The 18,771-nt window shown below is 44.6% G+C and overlaps 1 long non-coding RNA gene across 4 annotated transcripts in view; it reads left to right on the top strand.

The window, feature by feature from the left end:
* The window catches only part of LOC102564556 (uncharacterized), a 200,689-nt gene extending 183,375 nt beyond the window's left edge, over positions 1–17,314 (top strand). For 3 of the 4 annotated variants that reach the window (XR_009460830.1, XR_009460831.1, XR_009460833.1), the window contains 2 exons: positions 12,536–12,705; positions 16,403–17,314. This is a non-coding gene — a long non-coding RNA (uncharacterized LOC102564556). Of the gene's footprint in view, positions 1–9,768; positions 9,852–12,535; positions 12,706–16,402 lie in introns of those variants that run through there. The other variant, XR_009460832.1, reaches the window with a different exon arrangement.
* The last annotated feature ends 1,457 nt before the right edge of the window (positions 17,315–18,771 follow it).

Raw genomic sequence — 18,771 nt, forward strand, 5'->3', positions numbered from 1 at the left:
AATTCAATGACCTGTGAAACTTCAACATTTACATTTCTTTCAGAATCTCAAATTGTTTTTTATTAGTAGGAACTTCAGCTAAAATGTCAATCAGATAAGTAGTGACAATTATTAGCTTGACTCTTAGACAGGGAATAAATGAAATTATTTTTAGACTAAGAATAAATTGCTGTATTGCGAGTATGTGTATTAGAATCTGACCTACTGCTTTTTAGACATAATGCCAGAAAGTCATCTCCCAAATGTTGCCTGGTATGTCGCTCGTCTTGATTTACTCTGCCTGCTAAAGTAGGACAACATGTTTTCTTTCTAGAAGTGCCAATCAGGTGCTTTACAGACTCTCTCTGACTGGATTCAGACTGCTATTTGGTTATATATATCTAAATATCTCTGAAGTTTTTAGAGCGCTAAATATAGGAGGTGAAATTTTAGCTCCATTGTAGTTAGTGACCAAAGGTCCAAAAGGGTATATCCCAGGTCTGAGGAGGACAATGCACATGATCCATGTAGAACTAGCAGAAACACTTAAAAATCCAATTTCTTTACAATGAGTGATACTTGAGGTTATGGGCATATGACTAACCACAATGTAAAAGCAGGCTGGGATTTACTGCAGTCATTTAGGGTTAACTTACTGTGATTTAGCTTCAACTTTCTGCTGTGTAAGTGTGTGCTCAGAGATAGTCACTGCAGAGCAGCTGTTGTGCAGTAAAGCCCAACCCTGTTCCTCAGCAGTGAATTGTTTGCATGGCCATGCCTTTACTCATTAAATGGCTCCACTGATTTCAGTGGGACTTCTCACTGCATAAAGCAGTGGTCAGCAATGACCTAACTTAGTGCCAGCCTTCCTTGGACCTAAGAGCTGGCTGCTACTGCCACTTCTGCTTATCCCCGCTGCCCAGCTGCAGCACAGGCAACACTCCCCTCTTTGGTGTAGGCAGACCTCTAGCTGCCATGGCCTCCTGTTTCTGTGAACCAGATCCAATGACTCAGGGGGCCAGATCCAGCCCAAGGGCCCTTAGGTTGCCAACCCCTACCATATGGTACCACTCAGCATGGTTTAGCTGATTGAGGCCCTGTAGAAACTAATCTTGCACAAGAAAATAGAACTGGATAAATGCGGCACGAGGGGGGAAAAAACACAAATATTTTCTCAAGTTTTTTCATGTTTGTGCTCATTAATTAATATAATAGCACAAGGGTGGCCAAACTCTGGCACTGGCAGCCTCTGTGTGGCATGTGTCAGACCAGGGAGGGAACAGGCAGCATAGTGGAAGATACTGCAGGGAGCAGAAAGCAGAGCAGCAGATGAGGCAGGAAGCATGGGGCAGGGTGCATAAAACAGAGCATAGCTGATCAGGCAGAGGAAGGAGATTTGAGTGGTGCTCAGGGAGGATATGGGGCTAATTTGTGGTACATATGCCAAAAAGGCTGACCTCTACTGTTCTAGCATATGAGCTTACTAGCAAAAATGCTTGCTGGAACAACACTATGTAGCATACATAGTAAAAATACTCTTTTTAAGGGTATGTTCATACTAATGTGCTTTGTTCAGTGTGGGCAGTGAACAAAGTTAGTGTCATAGCATCAACCCATGAAGGGTGGGGATGCTTCAGTGAATATGTCCCAGCGTCGACCCATACAGTGTTTGTGCTATTGTATCTCCTTCCCCAAGTAAAGTCTGCTCCCTGCCTAATCTCTTGCCCGCCATGACTTTGATGAAAAAATAGGAGAATCGGTACTGCAAGGAAGCAGCATTTAGCTTGGAGAAAAACTAAGGTCTGTCCTGCTAGCTTTTACCAGCCACCAAAAGAAAGGCTCATTGGCTTGACCCTTAGGCCATCTACATTGGGAGCTCCTCCGCCCCTATGCTTCTACCTCAAGCCTCTGTCCATGTCCAAAACCCGTCTGTGGCTGTGCTGCTGGCTGGGTGTCGGGTCACTAAGTGTTGCCTGCACACAATCCCTAGCCAAGGGCCCTAGGTGGCTTTCCAGGAAATCCCTGACAATCCATCTTTTTACAAAAATCAAAAAGTCTGGGTAGCTTGGCTGCCTGTCATCTGTTTCTGGTTCTAGTCTCATCACTCGCCATCCGGCGATCCCATTCCTTAGTTCTAGGATGTTTTTGTGTCTTCCTGCTGGGGCTTCCAGTCAGAGATTCTGTGTGATGTCCAACTGCTGTACGGTATCCCTGCTGATGAACCCACGTGTTGCCAGTTAGGGTTGTGGGGCTTCCAATCACCTGAGATGAGGGATTCCCACAGGCCTGGCTTCCAGCTGGGGAAACTTCCCTCCCCAGCCAGGATGTCCCTTGCTGTGCACCATGCTGTTCAGCCCAGCTGATCCTGCCTAGTCAGTTGAAAACTCAAGCCTGGTCCCACAGTGCTTACTGCTTCACCCATCTTGGCAGCTGCCAGGGGAAGTCTCCGCTGCCACGCCAGTAAGGGGAAGAGAGTGAGCGGGGTTTTATTTTTTTCTGCCTCACCCAACCTGCCACAGTTAGCAAGTTTTCTTGTGTATTATTAGGCTTTTATTGCACTAAGTGAGGGCTTATAGTGACATTGTACCAACAAGCAGTGAAAAAAGAAGTCCCTGTTCTGAAGAACTAATAACAACCTAATGTAGTTACTAGTGAAGCCTAGGTTATATGGCACACAATAAGATTTAAGGGAAAGAAATAGGAAGGAAAAGGTAAGGGTAGAAATAAGTCATTTGTTAGTGAGAGAAAAAAATAGCAGCTTTCAGTTATTTCAGTGTAATGTAAAAGTAAGGGAATGAGCAATAGTTAAGAATAGTTTCGGGGGTGGGGGGAGGTAGCATTGTACATATTGGACACTTGCAGTGACCTGCTCTATACAGCATGAATTATTCAGATGAATAGGGTGTGTTAAGCCACAAGTACATGAAAGAAAATCACTACCCAATTGTTGGCCTGCCCCAAGAGGCAAGAATTATCACTGTGTCAAAGTATATTTTTGAAAAATTATTTGCACCACTGGCTTATTCAGACCATGTCAGTCTCTAGCACAGCACTTCTATTTTAGCAGTACTCTGCACTCCTCCCTTAGCACAATGGGTTTTATTTACCTTGTACATTTGAGTACTCTGTAAACACGCGAGTGTGTTTAAGTAAAGGTTTGCTACATGTACTTATTACTTAAGAATAAGAACAACAGTTGTGTCATTATTTGCATGAGGAATGTGTGTGGGTTTATCTTTATGCAAAAGGTACTTGACACACCTTCTAAGGTAAACTAGACGATTCAGTCTAGAAACAATGAATCTGCCTTTTACTCTAGAAAATATCTATAGCAGTTACTGTTATGCATCACATGGTCCACTTTAGTTGGGACATGCCATAGGGGCCCAGAATGGTTCATATGGTCCATATTCAGGAAACCACTGAAGAACACAAGATAAATTGATACTGGAAAAGGAGAGCTACCACAGAAATCAGGAGATACCCTGTCTTATGAGAGGAGGCTGGAAGAGCTGAGCTTGTTTAGCCTAGGCAGGTGAAAGCTGAGAGCACTTGATGTTTGTTCAGTTTTGGCTGTTTGCATACCATCATGGTTCTTCCCCCAAATCACTGTTTCATTTGACATTATCTGTAATCAGAAGAGGTTGGTTGATAAAGGATGGCCCTAAGAGGCAGCTCACCATAAACCAGAAGTTCCTCACCTTTTCCTTGACCTATTCAGTTCACCAAATGTGACCCTTCTATGCAGTTGCATTTCTGTAGGATGTGCTTATCAAATCACTGTTTGACTTCTCTTCTATCTAGACAGCATCCAGAAAATAAAGGACAACTCTTCCAGACTTAACACTACCTTTTCAGATTTTACTTTATTTATACCAGGTTCATAACGTAATTTCAGGAGTGACTGGTCAAAATTAGGCTGTCATCAACAGAGCTATGTCAATTAGGATATGGTTCATAGTTTCATGGTGCTTAGGGTCGGAAGGGACCTAAACAGATCATCAGGTCTGACCCCCTGCCCTGGGCAGAAGTGAGTGCTGGGGTCATAACTTCCCCACCAAATATCTATCCAGCCTCCTCTTGAAGACCCCCAAGGTAGGAGAGAGTACCATCTCGCTTGGGAGTCCATTCCAGGGCCTGGCAGCCCTAACCATGAAGTAATGTCTCCTGATGTCCAGCCTGAACCTTCTCTCTAACAATTTGTGGCCGTTATTCCTAGTAACCCCTGGTGGTGCCTGGGGCAACAGAGCCTCCCCCGCTGGTTCTCTCTCAGCCTTCTCTTGTGGAGGCTGAATAGATTCAGGCCCTTTAGCCTCTCTTCATAGGGCCTGCCTCACTGCCTCTTTGTCTATGCGAGTGGTCCTCCTCTGGACCCTCTTAATGCTAGCCACATCCCTCTTGAAGTGCAGCATCCAGAACTGGATGCAGTACTCCAACTACAGCCTGACCAACGCCGCACAGAGGGGAAAGATCACCTCCCTGGACCTGCTTGTGATGCATCTGTAGATTCACGACAAGGTGCGGTTAGCCTTACTGACTGCTTCCTCGCATTGGTGGCTCATGTTCATCCTGGAGTCAACAATGACTCCAAGATCCCTTTCTGCCACCATGTTGACAAGAGGGGTGTTCCCTAGCCCATAGGTGTGTTGCTGGTTCCTTCTCCCTAGCTGCAGCACCCTGCACTTGTCTGCGTTGAATTCCATCCTATTCTCATCTGCCCACCTCTGTAACTTGTCTATATCTAGCTGAATTCCTTGACTTCCATAGCATTATTCCTTCTTAAAATAGGAAAACTGACTGAGATCCCTGATAGATCCCTAGAATAGTATGTATATTCCACAGCTCTAAAGTATGTTTAAACTATATTCTTGTTGTTCTCATCACTCATATATTTAAGACACAGTTGCACAATCCTGGGACTGAAGGGTTGCTTTGAGAAGTTCAAACTCTGTTTCCTCGTCCTACCTTTTATGTTATCTCTGTGTGCTGTAGTAGATGCAACATCACCCATAGATTCTTTGTTTTAAAAGCCTGCAGGGCTATTGGGACTTGTTAAAAGGTAAGTTAATTAGGTGAGTTTGAATAAGAAAATTGGAGGTATCAATCATACTGAAAAAGATTAAATGGGGCATGTCAACTTGAGAACATGTAGTAAAAAAAATACATAAGAATAGTTCATAACATTGTCCATGAGTAAACTGCATTAATATAAACACAGAAAACAGTTTAGGCATGTGTAGCAATCGTGGGGCACTGAATGCCAATATAGGATGAGATACAGGTAAGTATCTAAGTATTACAGTGTAGGAATACTTGAGATATTAAAAGAAAAACTTTGTCTGGATAAGTAAGGTAGAAAGAAAGAGTTGTAGTACCATGTTTACTCAAATCTACATGTTATAAAGCTTAGAAAGAAGGAGGAGGACAAAGAGAGAGGGGGAAGGAGACAAGTTAATGAAATTCTCAGTGGAGCTAATGTGTTTTTAGGATTAACAGAGAGGGGAAAAGGGAGGGAGCAGAAAGGTGAGGGGAAAGGGATATTTCTTGAATATCAAAGCAATAAAACAACTGGCAAAGAGTACAGTGATGTAAAGAGGAAGAGGATTAGAGCTGACTGCATCAAGCAGCAGCATGGAAGACACAAAATTGGTAGAGACATGCAATTTAAATGGGCAAGCATGACTTTGTGTATTGCATATATAAATGTCAGGAGTGTATTATCAAGGAAGAAGTGGGATAAGATTATGCCAATACTGAGTGGGATCAAAGCAGACGTAATATGTTTACAGGAGTGTGGAATCCCATGGGAGCGATTGCAGGTGTTTTGTAAAGAGATAGGGTGGGGTCCATTGTGGTTGGTGGGGAATTAGGAGAGGATTTTGCAGATGTGGTAGTTTTGATGTACAAGAAGAGAAAGGAAGATGCGTTAGGCCAGAGGTCCCCAACCACTGGGTCATGGCCTGATACCAGGCCGTGAAGTATTGCCCACTGGGTAGTGGCACAAGCCCACCGCTCATACCCCCATCTGTCCATTCAGGCAAGCAGCTTCTGCTGCTGGCAGTCACATGTAGGGTTAAAGATGGATAGCAGGGAGGCAGCCAGCTCTGTGCTGCGTGTCCCATTCCCATGCCAGTCCACAGTATAAAAAAGGTTGGGAACCACTGTTACAGCGTGGAGAAAGATGACAGCAAGATTACAGTAAATAGTTTGGTTATAGTCTGGAAGCACACTTTCCATTGCTGGAAAAGTGGCAGTGTTTAGGGCTGTGCTACTGATGATTATTCTGTATAGGAACTGTATTCCCACTGATGTGGTAGCAGATAGCAAAAGTACAGTGGGAAAAATGTGTTCTTCTGGAATGCCAAAAGGGAAAGTTTGGCTAGAGCTGAACTGTACAAAAAAAGAGAGATGGGGGGATGGGGCTGTCAGACTTGGGATTGTTCATCTATGCAAAATATAGAAATGTGATATGCAAGATGGTAATGGAGGGAGAGGGGAAAGCAGCATTTATCATTTGATTTCACATGGCTGCAATTTTGAGGAAATGGTGTGTATATCAGACTTCTTTGAAGAGTCCATGGGTATGGCAACCACTAGTTCATTATATCAGGTTTCATGCAGAGGTATATAACAGGGCTGTGTGAAACAGCAGCATTCCATTTCGACCAGCATTTCGATGGAACAGCGTTCTGTTTCGAATTTTGTTTCAATTTGAAACAGCCGTTCTGTTCTGTTTCGTTGAAACAGTTTCTCTGTTTCAACCCTGTTTTGACATTTTGCCAATAGGATATAATGGGGAAGCTCAAAACAGCTTATAACTTTGTCATTTCTGGCCTGATTTGGATGAAACTTTCAGGAATGAAACTTCTGAGGGCATGAAGCTTGCCAGGTTTCAAGGAGATAGGTTCAGGGGGGTTGGGGAAACTGCACCCCAAAGTCTTGAAAGCAAAACTCATGTCATGTGTACATGTTAAGCTGCAGGCCTTCTAGCCCCTGCTGAGGTCACGAAGCCTGCCAGCTGTCAAGGAGATAGGTGCAGGGGGGCTCTGGGGCCCTGCACCCCTAGCTGCTGACAGGCAAAACTCGTGACATGGGTGCTTGTGCAAAAGAATTAATCAATTAATATAATAAAATAAAAGAGCCTTGAGGAAAAAGGTATTCTGAATCTGAAATCCCTCTTGCTAGCAAGTAGGGAATCCTTTAGAAGATCAGTGCTGCTTAGTGGTCTGATGCTGAGCTGCTGAAACACAGACAGCTGACAAACTGATACCAAGGCAGAAACTAAGCAGGGCAGTTTAAGCAGTGCTGCCTTTTTTACAGTTTTTCCATCCCTCCCCCAGAGCCCTGGGGTTGGAAGAAACCCCAGGGAAGGATGCCAGTCACTGGCCAGCTACACAGTCAATAATGAAAGCACTCCCTCCCCACAACCCCTCTTCCCCCCTCCTTCTCCTTACTTTAGTTTCTCTTTCCCTGAAGGCATTGAAAGCAAGCCCAGCATCAGCTTCGAAAGTTGAAACGTTTAGAAAATTTTGAAACATTTCAACTTGCCTCATTTTGTTTTGAGGCTGTTTTGATGATATCTATTTCATTTTGATTTTGCTGTTTTGATCTCGAAATGAGTCAAAACAGCATCAAAACAAAACTGGCAGCGAAATTTTGCACAGCCCTAGTATATAATAGGGAGGTAGGGCTGGAGGTCTTGAAGGATCATAAGAAATTGATGAAAGCAGTAAGGGAGAGAGACAGGAAGGCACTGGTGGGAAACTTCACAGAAGGATGAGTTAAGAAAGTAGGTGTGGGGAGCAGCGGTGGGAAAACAAAGGGGAACAGGCTGACCTAGCGTGGATGGTTGTAAGAAATACCTTGCTGATGGGAGAGGTGCAACACAGATGAAGCTTGACAAGCTCATCTAGGTGCTCAAGGGAGAGATTCAGGGAAGAAAAACAATGGGATGTTCTGTGCCATGCAAAAGGGGGTGTGGAAAAGGGTCTGCCACTTTCTGAGTATCTTGTTAGCGTAGGAGATGGTACTGTATGGACTCATACCAAAGGGAATGGACGAAACATTATTAAACGACTTTATTAACATGTTTTAAAGCTAGTTTATGGAAAGTAAGAAACCTCTGGATGTTTAAGGGGTTCACTTTCACTGAAAGAGAGTGCCTGAAGCTGGGGCTACGTGAACTGTAATACTATATCAATCAGGACATGAAAGAGATTGGAGAAGAAGAGGCAAAGAATAAGTGGAGGAAAAAGGATTGGACGCACGTATTTCACTAAGGCAACAGAGAGGACTGATGGGAGGGGTGGAGAGTTTCAGATAGTTACTGACGTAACAGTTTTTCATGGGTTTCTGTATGAAGGAAAAGAGTTCTAGAAGGGGTTCTTTTGTGGGAATTGATGTATGTTGTTTAAGGTTTTAATATATGTAGTTGTAGGTTTTGAAATGTAATTGTTTTTGCAATATGAAATTTTGGTAAAATAAGGATGCTCAATATGTGTAACTTTGTAAGTGTAGGGTGATAAGTGTGTTTTTAATAAAATTTGTTTTAAAAGGTTCCCATTTTGGCACTGGGGAGGATGTTGGAGCTTGCTCCAGCTTCTCCAAGTGCTGGCCTGGTATTGCAGTACTTCCAGGCTAGCGACAGACATTACACATAAACCAGTTTAAGTGATCAAAAACTGGTTTAAACCTGTAACAGAACAGTTGTTCAGTGCACATAAACCAGTTTGAAAATGGCTGAAACCAGTTTGAGATAAACTTGGTTGAATGTAGTATCAGACTTAACTGATTTAGGTTAAACCGGTTTATGCAATGTCTGTCCCAGACCCCTTGCTGGTTTAAGATAAACCAGAGTCCCCCAGCATCCCGGCATGCTCTCTGGGCTGGGTGGGTCTCTCTGCTCCACCGCAGAGCTAGCCCCTCCCCTGTGCTCCCTGGCTGCAGCTCAGCACAGACTGCAGGTGTCCCTGTTTATCCCTACCCCATCCCTGCACCCTCTGCCTTATGGACACCTCTCAGCATTAGCTAGCAGACCATATGCTGCCTACGGTCCTGTGCTGTGGCAGATGGGACAAAGGGAGAATCAACCATTAGCTGGTAATGTCCCTCTGTTGTTTTCTTAATGTGGTGATAAACACTGAGTTAGGGGTGATAAATACTATTAACAATTCCCTGCTGGGCTGGTTAGAAGGGGGAGGGGAACCTTCTGTAATCAGTGTCCTGCCAGGGCCTGGCCATGGCTGCCCTCAGCTCAGTACCATGGAAGGGAAGGGAGGGCTGCTTTAGCACCCCCCAGCTTCTAGCCTCAGCCACTGCAGGCATGTGCCTGCATATCTGGGATGTCTGTGTAGTTACAAAGTGATTTAGCCTAGCCAGATTAGACTAGCTTGCAAAGACTGAATGAATTCAGGCTCGGGCTTTTTGAATGTCTGTCTCTAGCCCTAGGCTAGTGCCCATTCCCTCCTAAGGGAGCAACTGCCCTTTTTTTTTTTTTTAAACACACACACACACACACACACACACACACACACACACACACACACACACACACACACACACACACACACACACTCCTATCTGTATGTTTTCCCAATTTCAGTCGCATGTTTTTGTAATGGGGCCTGTCACAGAGCACTTAGGTGCCCCACTCCGAAGAAGGGAGAAAACTGCTAGGGAAGGAGCCCTAGCAGTGAGTAATGAGTCCAGCTGCTGGTTGCCAGGGCAACCAGAGGAGGTCAGCTGACCAGAAGGGGCAGGGCCTGGCTCCCATATAAAGCCCGGAGGCAGTTTCCTGCTAGCAGCCAAGGAAGAGGGAGCTGTTGGTCATGGAAGAGAGGAGAAGCCTGAGGCAGGAGCAATGTCTGACACTGGTGCGGGATGAAAAACCCCGATAGGCTTGAGTGTGATTATAGCCGGGTGGCTTCTGTTTATGTTATAGCCTAGGGGCTTGAGTTTGTGTTGCTGTTTATCACCGGTGGTTTGGGTGAGACTATTAGGAGTTGGAGGAGGCCTCATAGGGGACTCACAGCAGAGTGTGGGGACCCAGCACCAGTGGTGGCACAGCATTTGGGGTGCACAGACCCCAGCCCCAGAGGAAGGGGCAGCATTGTGGTGGTCCCCGGAGAAAGGGGCAGCGCTTGAGAAGGCCCCCGAGAGAGGGCGGCATTACTGAAAAGGTCCAGTGCAGGCGTGGTGAGCCCCAGAGAGGGGCGGCATTACTGAGGAACCCTGGAGTGGGGGTACCGCTGAGAAGCCCCAGTGTGGGCGTGGTAAGCCCAGAGAAGGGCAGTTGAGGAGCCCCAGAGAGGGGGCATTGCTTGGAAGCCCCAGTGTGGGTGCAGAGAGAGCCCTGAGAGAGGGCAGCATTATTGAGAAGGCCCCAGAGAGAGGGCGGCATTTATTGAGAAGGCCCTGGAGAGAGAGCAGCGTTACTGAGAAGGGCACGGAGAGAGACAGGGCTGTGGAGAGCTCGAGTGCCAGAAAGGGCTGCAGAGAGCCCAAGTGCCAGAGAGGGTGTGGAGACAGAGAGAGAGAGACACAACAACATCCGTTACACCTGTGAGGCTTGGGGCGTGGTACAGGGGTGGTAGGAGCCACGCATAGCCCATAAGGCTGGGGTGTACGGAACACCCAAGACAGGAGAACCGTGGCCAAGAAGACAGAAGGCAGCCTCCCTATAGAAATATATAAAATCAAAGTCGTGGCGGACGAGAATTGGAGGGTATGAATTGGCAGCTTAGCACGGTAAAGGAGGTGACAGGGGAGAGCATGGTAACTCTGACCACCCTCCTGTTACAGGGCCCCTACTCCATTACTAAGAAGAGACTGCAAACTCTGGAGCCTGCTAGCCAGAGAAGCCCCCAAGTGTAGACTTAAAGGTGGGAAAGACTCAATCAAACACTTACCACAGAGCCAGCAGCAACAGCACCATCAGGAGTCAGGGACCTGCATAAAAACACCACAGGTCCCAGCAGGAAGGGGCCTTCCTGAAGCTGCTCCACCAAGCCAAATCAGAAACCACCTATGGCAGCTCTGGGAGGCAGGTGACCAGCATGGGGCAGGGCCAGGGAGCCATATAAACAGAGACCCTGAATGAGACCAGGGCAGTCTGTCCCTGGGAACTGCAGAGGGAAGAGTTGCTGACCTAGAAGCTGCAGAGGAGAGCCTGGCTGACAGTAGACCTGCCTGGGGATGGCTGGCAAGGTGCTACTCACTTACAGGGGGATATAGCCCATGGGCTAGGTGCAGGTTTGAACCCAGTTGATCTGGTTTTGTGTTATAGCCCAGGGGCTGATCTTATGGTTACAGCTAGTATTAGTGGCTTGGGTTTGGAACTAAGGGGTAGTTTGGAGGTCCCATTAGTTCCCTAGGGACACATACTCACCTTGAACCCCACTGGGTGTAGGCTCAAGGCATACTGAGGATGCAGCAGCCAGGAGCATAGTAGCATGGGGCCGGTGAGCCTGTAGCCCAGAGCAAGGCAGGCAAGGCCCAAGACATGTCAGGACAAAGCTGAGACCCAGAAGCTAGGTCTGGTGCAGTGGGTCTAGTCTACAGGAACCAGCTCAGAGGAAAAGAGGGCTGAGACTGGGAAGGCTGAGTCCCAACAAGCATACACAGGTACCCAAAGATACATAATTAGCCTGTGAACCAGTGGGTGAGACCAGACTTGGAAAGCCTTGAGGCAGCCTCCCTTCCTCCAGGACTACAGCCTCAAGGTATGGTGGACATGCAAAGGGGAGAGTTCCCTAGAAAGGTGGACCAAGCTAGGGCTGAGCAACCACCAAGGTGGGTCACGGTCACCCGCTGGAATAAGCACTTTGTTGCAGTTTTACAGACATGTTCAGTGTGGGTTGCATTCAATCAACTTCGTAGTTGCTTTCCATTATTGACCACATGCTACTTCTGACAGCAGTTTAATGATAGGTAGTGTATTTAATAAGGAGGTTTTCCTGTATGTGAATATAAGATAAAAGTTTTTTTTCCCCCAATACTGATTTAGTGGAAACACCTTGTCTTATAAGCAAGTAAATATGGTAAATGCTAATGCGCAATACCTGTCATTATACCCTAATTTATTATTGACCAGTCTTAATGCATATGTCCCCTGCTATCATTTCATATTTAGATTAAATAATTTGTCTTGTGTTAATTTCTGCTTGTGCAAGTTTGAAATTAATTTTCTACCTAAAACAAAACTTCCCTACAGAGCTTTAAGTAAGCCTTGGCAATCTCTCAGATGTACCTGATAAAATAGGCTTTGGGTAGCTACCCTTGCTTCTGTCGTTTGCACAGACTGTCTTGTCTTACTGTCTGACACAATTTGCAAGCATATTTCCCCATTAAACACAAAGACTTTGGTTACATTGAACCTATCTTCGCCTCTTTTCAGAGATGAAGGAAGTTGGAGAAAGTTTTTAAACCTGGTTTGAAACTCCAGGATTATAAAGCTGTTGCTTTTTGCTGTTCAGTGAGAAAGATGCTGTGCTGATGGCACAGGAAAGAGGAGTAAGATTGAATGATTTTACTGTTTTAATTTTGTTTCATTTCTCAGGCTTTACAAAGTAAAAAGCTAGTAACTACAGTGGAGAAAGCAGATAAAGCTACCAGGGGAAAAAGAAGAAAAATGACAGGAAAAAGAGGTGGAGAAAGGATCAAAAGAATGTTTTATAAGTAGATATAGAAGATTAAAGAAAAACTGAAGAATTGGTAAGCACAGTCATGGTAAGAACATTTTACACTGAATCTGAGTATGTTATAGGTGAGAAAAAAACATACAACTTATTGAAGTCCAAGGATAATTACCATGTTCTTATCTCATTGAATACATCACTGCTATATTTTATCCAAGGATGTCCAGCTTATCCCAGTAGTCCTACCCACCAGAAAGTGTTTAGACCATTTGAAGACTTTTTGTTTCCCTCCATCCACTTGAGCATAAATCTTCAATTAGATTTCATTTAAGTCAGTGGAGGAAATGAGAGGGCATTTGGCAAAGTATAATTATGACTAGTCTGTAGACTTGGAGTTTTGATTACTAAATAAATAAAGGAGGCAGATGCGTTTGTGTACATACCTAAGGTGATATTGACAAGGTGGAAAAGATCATAATGTTTACAGCTCTGTCCTCTGGGAGATAAAGAAGAAAGTGTGATTTGTTTTTTCCCTCTTTATTTGATAAGCAAAGATAAGTTCTCCTGCTCGGTCTCTGTTTTGGGTTGGAGTGCAGAATGGATTTCTATACCCACCAAAATAAAAAATATAAATGCTAACCATTGTATAAGGGACTTGGGGTAAGCTATAGCGTCCCCATCAGCATAACAAAGACAAGGTTCTTTTGCTACCTTTTTATTTCCTTTTTTCCTCTGACATATTCTTGCTAAGAACTTGCATCTAAATAAAAATTGTGATATGTTGCCTTATAGAAGTGGATGTCTAAATTAAAACAGTGCAACAAAGTCCAGACAAGAAGCTGCTTGATTCTTTAATGGGTGCCCATGACCATTAGGGTTGTGTGAGGCTTTGGGTGCTGATTCGATTTGGAGGAGATTTGGCCTGATTTGGCAGCTGCATCTCCGAATCCGAATCAAATCAGGGGACCAGTTAAAAGGTCCGAATTGATTCGAAGCTCTCTGAATCGATTCAGAGAGCTTTGGCAATTTGGACAGTCCCCGCTGGCTGCCACAGGAAGCTGGACCTGGACTCCATCCTAATAAGTAGGGGGCGGGGAGGGGAGGCTGGTGTAGGGGGGCGTGGACCATGGGGGGACCCCTGCCAGGCCCTTTCCCCTGCCTGCTCCCTCAGTCCGCCTGAGTGCCCCCAACCCCTGCCCCTTGCCCCAGCTCCCATTTTTTTTTTTTTAAAAAAAGCCTGGACTCACCAGCTACTGTAGCAACCTCAGGGCTTCTGGGGGCTTGTGGCAGATCTCCCCATGCAGCGCAGGGCAGTGGGGGGCAGTAGGGATCACCCCCCCTCAACCTGGCAGCAGCTGGTGAGCCAGACCTTTTTTTTTTCCAAAGAGCTAGAAACTGGGGCTGGGCAGGGCTGAGAGAGCAGATGGGGGATGGGGCCTGTGTGATTCGGAGATTCGGCTGGTTCGGCAGCAGCCAAATCTCCAAATCAGATTTGGCTGAATCAACTTGGGATAGTAATTCGAATCACTGAATCCAATCATTGTCCCTTGAATCATCCGAATCAAAATCCCAAATGAAAACTAGCCGCTTCGCACAGACCTAATGACCATGTCATTCTGCAGTATTTTAATCAAAGGAGAAAAAAAGACCTAATAGAAACTCTTGCTTGGACTGTTTTAGCAGTGCCAATGGAATATTTGACTGATCAAGATCTTTACAAAGTCTGTGTCTCATTCTCCAGGTAGTGAACTTGAGGACATGCCAGATTTTGATAACAGATTGCTCTCACCGGGTTTGTTATCTAATCCATAGTTTCATAAAATATGAGTGCCTCTAAGAACTTGACTATCTTCTATCATTAACACATCTATCAGCTTGGCATCTGAGTACAAAGAAAAAGGGTCACAGAAACGGCATTTGATCAGCAGTACTGTGGTTTTTCTTCCATACTCTTGCAGGCCCAAAGTATGCATCTGTTTATTATGTACTAGTTCATGTAATCATAGAATGGTCATTGTTAGAAGTGAGTCAGCATTATCAAATTTTACTGAAGACTGAATTCAAATATTAAATATTAATATTAAAATATGAGTTATACTGAATTGATTCGCATACAACATGAAGATGTTTTTCTGAAAATTAGCTACTGAAAATTAGTGTGCATGTCTTAAGGAAGAAAGTATGGGAAGCAGAGGGTCCAATCATGTAGAAGCCAAGCTGCCCATCCCCTCTTCTCAAGGTGGATGGGCAGGAAGCCACACCTGCAAAATCAGCTAAGGGCCTGATCCTGCTGGAGTGGAGCTGCCCAGCTTTTCTCTTGGGCATGTCCTGCCACAAGTTTCTGTTCCCTCTGTTCAAGCTGCCTGTGGTTTCCCTGCAAAAATACTACTTGGCATTTTCAAGGAAAGATCTTTCTTCATTCTGCCTTTCAAACACAAGAAGTGTGTCTGTCTTCTTTGGGGTGGGGGTAGTATGAAAATATGGTATTTCTTGAAAGGTGGTGAGGCAAGCTGTAAGATGGCATGAGGGACCCTCTTACCTAATGTGACTCCTTGATGCTAACTTAGTCTTTTTTAGACCCTCTTGCACTGACTCTCCCTTCAGAAAGTTTATACTGCTTTGGCTTTGTGTGCCTGCTCCTTTAGTTAAGCCTTGGATCAGTGGAAGCAGGTTGTCTTGCCACCTAGTGGCAGGTACTATAATATCACCTAGCCTATATACACAAGTTTTCTCAAATTGGCTATGCTCCTCATTGTAAAGTACAGTTGGAGTGGTGTTGTAACCATGATGGTCCAGGAAATATACGAGAAGCAACCTTTTTTCAGCAGCAGTTTCCTTTCTTGGACCAATTATATCATTGGGAGAGATGCTAGACAAGCTTTCATGCACAAAGTGCCTTTCTTACCAAATGCTATTCACCTTAGCCCAGTGGTGGGTAGTTATTTAATCTGGAGAGCCCCCTACCGGCTGACCCAGTGACACACAGACTGGGAGTTGCAGGGAGTCCTGTGCCATTGGGCCAGGTGGGCTCTGTACCTTCATGTGTGGGTCCCCACTGATGTGCTGGAGCCGGCCCAACCCAACCTGATGGCACATGGCTCCCACCTGTAGTGCTGGAAGCCCCATGTGCTGGCATGGAGCCAGCCCGGTCTTGTTTGAAGGCTTGTGCTGGCAGGCTCCATGTTGCCATGTGCAGCTCCCAGGATTCAGCCAGTGCCATACACCACTGGGGGGCTCTGCCTGCAGCAGGCCAGGACCACCCCAACAGCCTGCCTTCAGGCTGTGCGCCATGGCAGGGGGACCCACACCCACCCACAAACCCCACACTCACCCCTGCCTCCTGCAGGCAGGAGCTCCCCTCTCTCCTCACCAGCTGTCTAGTTGCACACCATTGCACTTGGGGTGCCTACACATGGGGCTCCAAGATGGAGTACTGGGAGCCCCATGGAGGTGGAAGCACAGGGCCCTGGTCAAATGGCACACAACCTCTGAAAGCCCTCCTCCCACTGGCTTTCAGAGGTAACACTGTGAACAGGTAATAATTGTTTTTTGGAGGGGCCCTATGGGCTGGATACAGCTGTATTTTGCCCACCCCTGCCTTAACCAGTTTAAGTAAGGCCAAGAAAGTCTCAGTGTACAAAGTGATAATGGAAGAGCACCTACCTTGATGTATCATTTCATGGTTTAGACCTAGTGCTACAAGTACAGATTTCATAGGATCAGAATCTTGGAAAACCAATATAATGAATGCTTCAAACTGCCTAGGAATCATAACTTTACTTTGTCAGCTGCAGGGATTACTGGTGGAAAATGTAAATGGAAGTGGGAACCAAGAAATTCAATGGAAATGGAAGTGGGAACCAGAGAGTGAAAAGAAGAGGAAAAGCTGACTGGTGCCAAAAGGATATATTTGTACTAAATTGCCTGGATATGATTTATTGTTCTCTAAAAATGAGTAAAAATTAAAAACACAGAAAAATGAGAGAGAACCATCAATATGTATGTCAGATGAAAAAGGAAGATGTTGAGACAAACAAGCTTTTTTTTATAGTGGAGTACCATCATTTTTTTTTTTTACTACCATTTTCTAATTCAATTAATTTATATCAATTTGTTCTTAATTCATGTTTCTGTGGGGTTTTTTCCCCTCCAATTCCCTCCCAGTGGAATTTTTTTTTTTTATCCAGCTATCTGAGTGTTCCTGATGGTTTACCCTGTGGTCTTTTGTGACTAAAAATATTATCCTTTTCCTTTCTGTTAACAACATTCATCCTCACCAAAATCAAAGGCATTGTCCAGGACTTTCCATAAGACATCTGGCTTCTAATCATTAGGTCTTTTATTATACATTTCTTTTTGTGTTTTATAAACTTGCAGAACTAGTTCTTCCTTTACATTCTTGTACAATCTTCATGATTTATTCTAACAGGCTTATTTCCATGCATGTCCTGCTTCTGTCACACTTCTCGGCATGATTCTCCAATAATTTATTTGTGGTAAAGGAGAACCAAATTAGATCAGCATTATCTTTAATGAAGTCATTGTTTCAGAGTTAGCTCGCTCAGGACTTTATTTTTTTAATGTCTCCAGATTCAGTGTTGAGTTCGATGTACTATGTTGCCCATGCTATTGCAATAAGAATTGTATTGATGTTGAACACTTGAAAAATAAAACGTATTATACCTCAGTGTCAAGTTAAAGTTAGTTTGCGTGATCTTGCTTAACTGTGCTGTTTTCTCACCACTAATTTGGACTTCCATAGGTTGAATGGAATGATAATCTAGAAAGATGGGATGATCTACTTTAATTTTGATTTATGAAACTAACTTTTATACTCATCATAGTGGGGAGAAATAATTTGTTTTAGAATAATGGTATGCAGAAGCAGATCCAGGGGGTGCCCTGGTATACTTGCACTCCCTTTTGATTCCTGCTCCACCAAAAGTTTAAAACCAACTGTCTGGCAGTGAAAGCAGCATTTCTAGTCAGGCAGTGCTGACGGAGTCAACTGACTTCATGGATCATTCTAATCTTCCTGATCCCTTCTAAAATCTTCATTTCACAGGTGTTAACAACCCTTTCTTCTTTTTAATGGTCTTGATGTTCCATCAATCAAGCTATCCTTTTCTTCTGCAATTATTCTTTTTCTGTTAGCTGCTACTGGTAATGAAGCTCCTATTTCATAGCCCTGTAGATTGTTTTTAATCCAGTGGAGTTACATTTGTTTCTGTTTCAATCTTAAACTGAATAATACAGCCTTCAGCCCCTAGGATATTGATAAAGTTTCTAGTTTAATTTTAAATGAGAAAATATGTGATGTTTCATATGTGATGATGCACCTCACCATCTGTACACCCCTTTTCAAAATTCTGCCCATGCTGGTCTGTTTTGTTCTTTGACATGAGCGTGTGAAAGACAAGGCAAAAAGTGCATGTTGCAATGCTACCCTTACCATCCTTGGCATTTCTCACTCTGCTCAGCTGGAAGGACAACTTCCTAAACCCTGAAGCAGTGCAGCTGCATCCACATGGTCCTGCAGTTGGGCTGACTACCCAGGGTGCAGAGTGATTGGCTTTGTCACTCAGCATGGCTAATTAGCCCATCCAAAATTATGCACAGAAGTAGCTGCCCTGGTTCTGCTCTAGGAGACAGCTCATCTGAAGCAGTACATTGCATCTATTACAGTGGTGGGCAAAATGCAGCCCATGAGTCATATGCAGCCCGCCAGGCCATTTATCTGGCTCACGAGGCCCCTAAAAAAAATTAGAAAAGTAATATTTATCTGCCCTGGGCTGCCTGTCATGCGGCCCTCGATGGCTTGCCAAAACTCAGGAAATGGCCCTCTGCCCAAAATAATTGGCCGCCCCTGATCTAGGGGCACTGGCACTGAGAATGCTAAGCTGACCATGCCGATCTGCCCAAAATGGCATGACTTCTTCACAATTGCTCCCAGCCCATTAAAATTACTGTACATAGTATTGATTTTTGAGAGAAAAAGAAAACTACAGGATTTGTGTTGCTTCTTTACACATGTTTTCTGCCTTGACTGAAGCAAAGTCTATTTTACAGGGCTATGCTTTACCATTGTACTGGTACATTATACTGGTACACTTTGTCAGAGAAACATTTTAATTCCTTTCACTTTGGTGGAGAAGGT

The sequence above is a fragment of the Alligator mississippiensis genome, chromosome 3, assembly GCF_030867095.1.
Source record: "Alligator mississippiensis isolate rAllMis1 chromosome 3, rAllMis1, whole genome shotgun sequence".
Classification (NCBI taxonomy): Eukaryota; Metazoa; Chordata; order Crocodylia; family Alligatoridae; genus Alligator; species Alligator mississippiensis.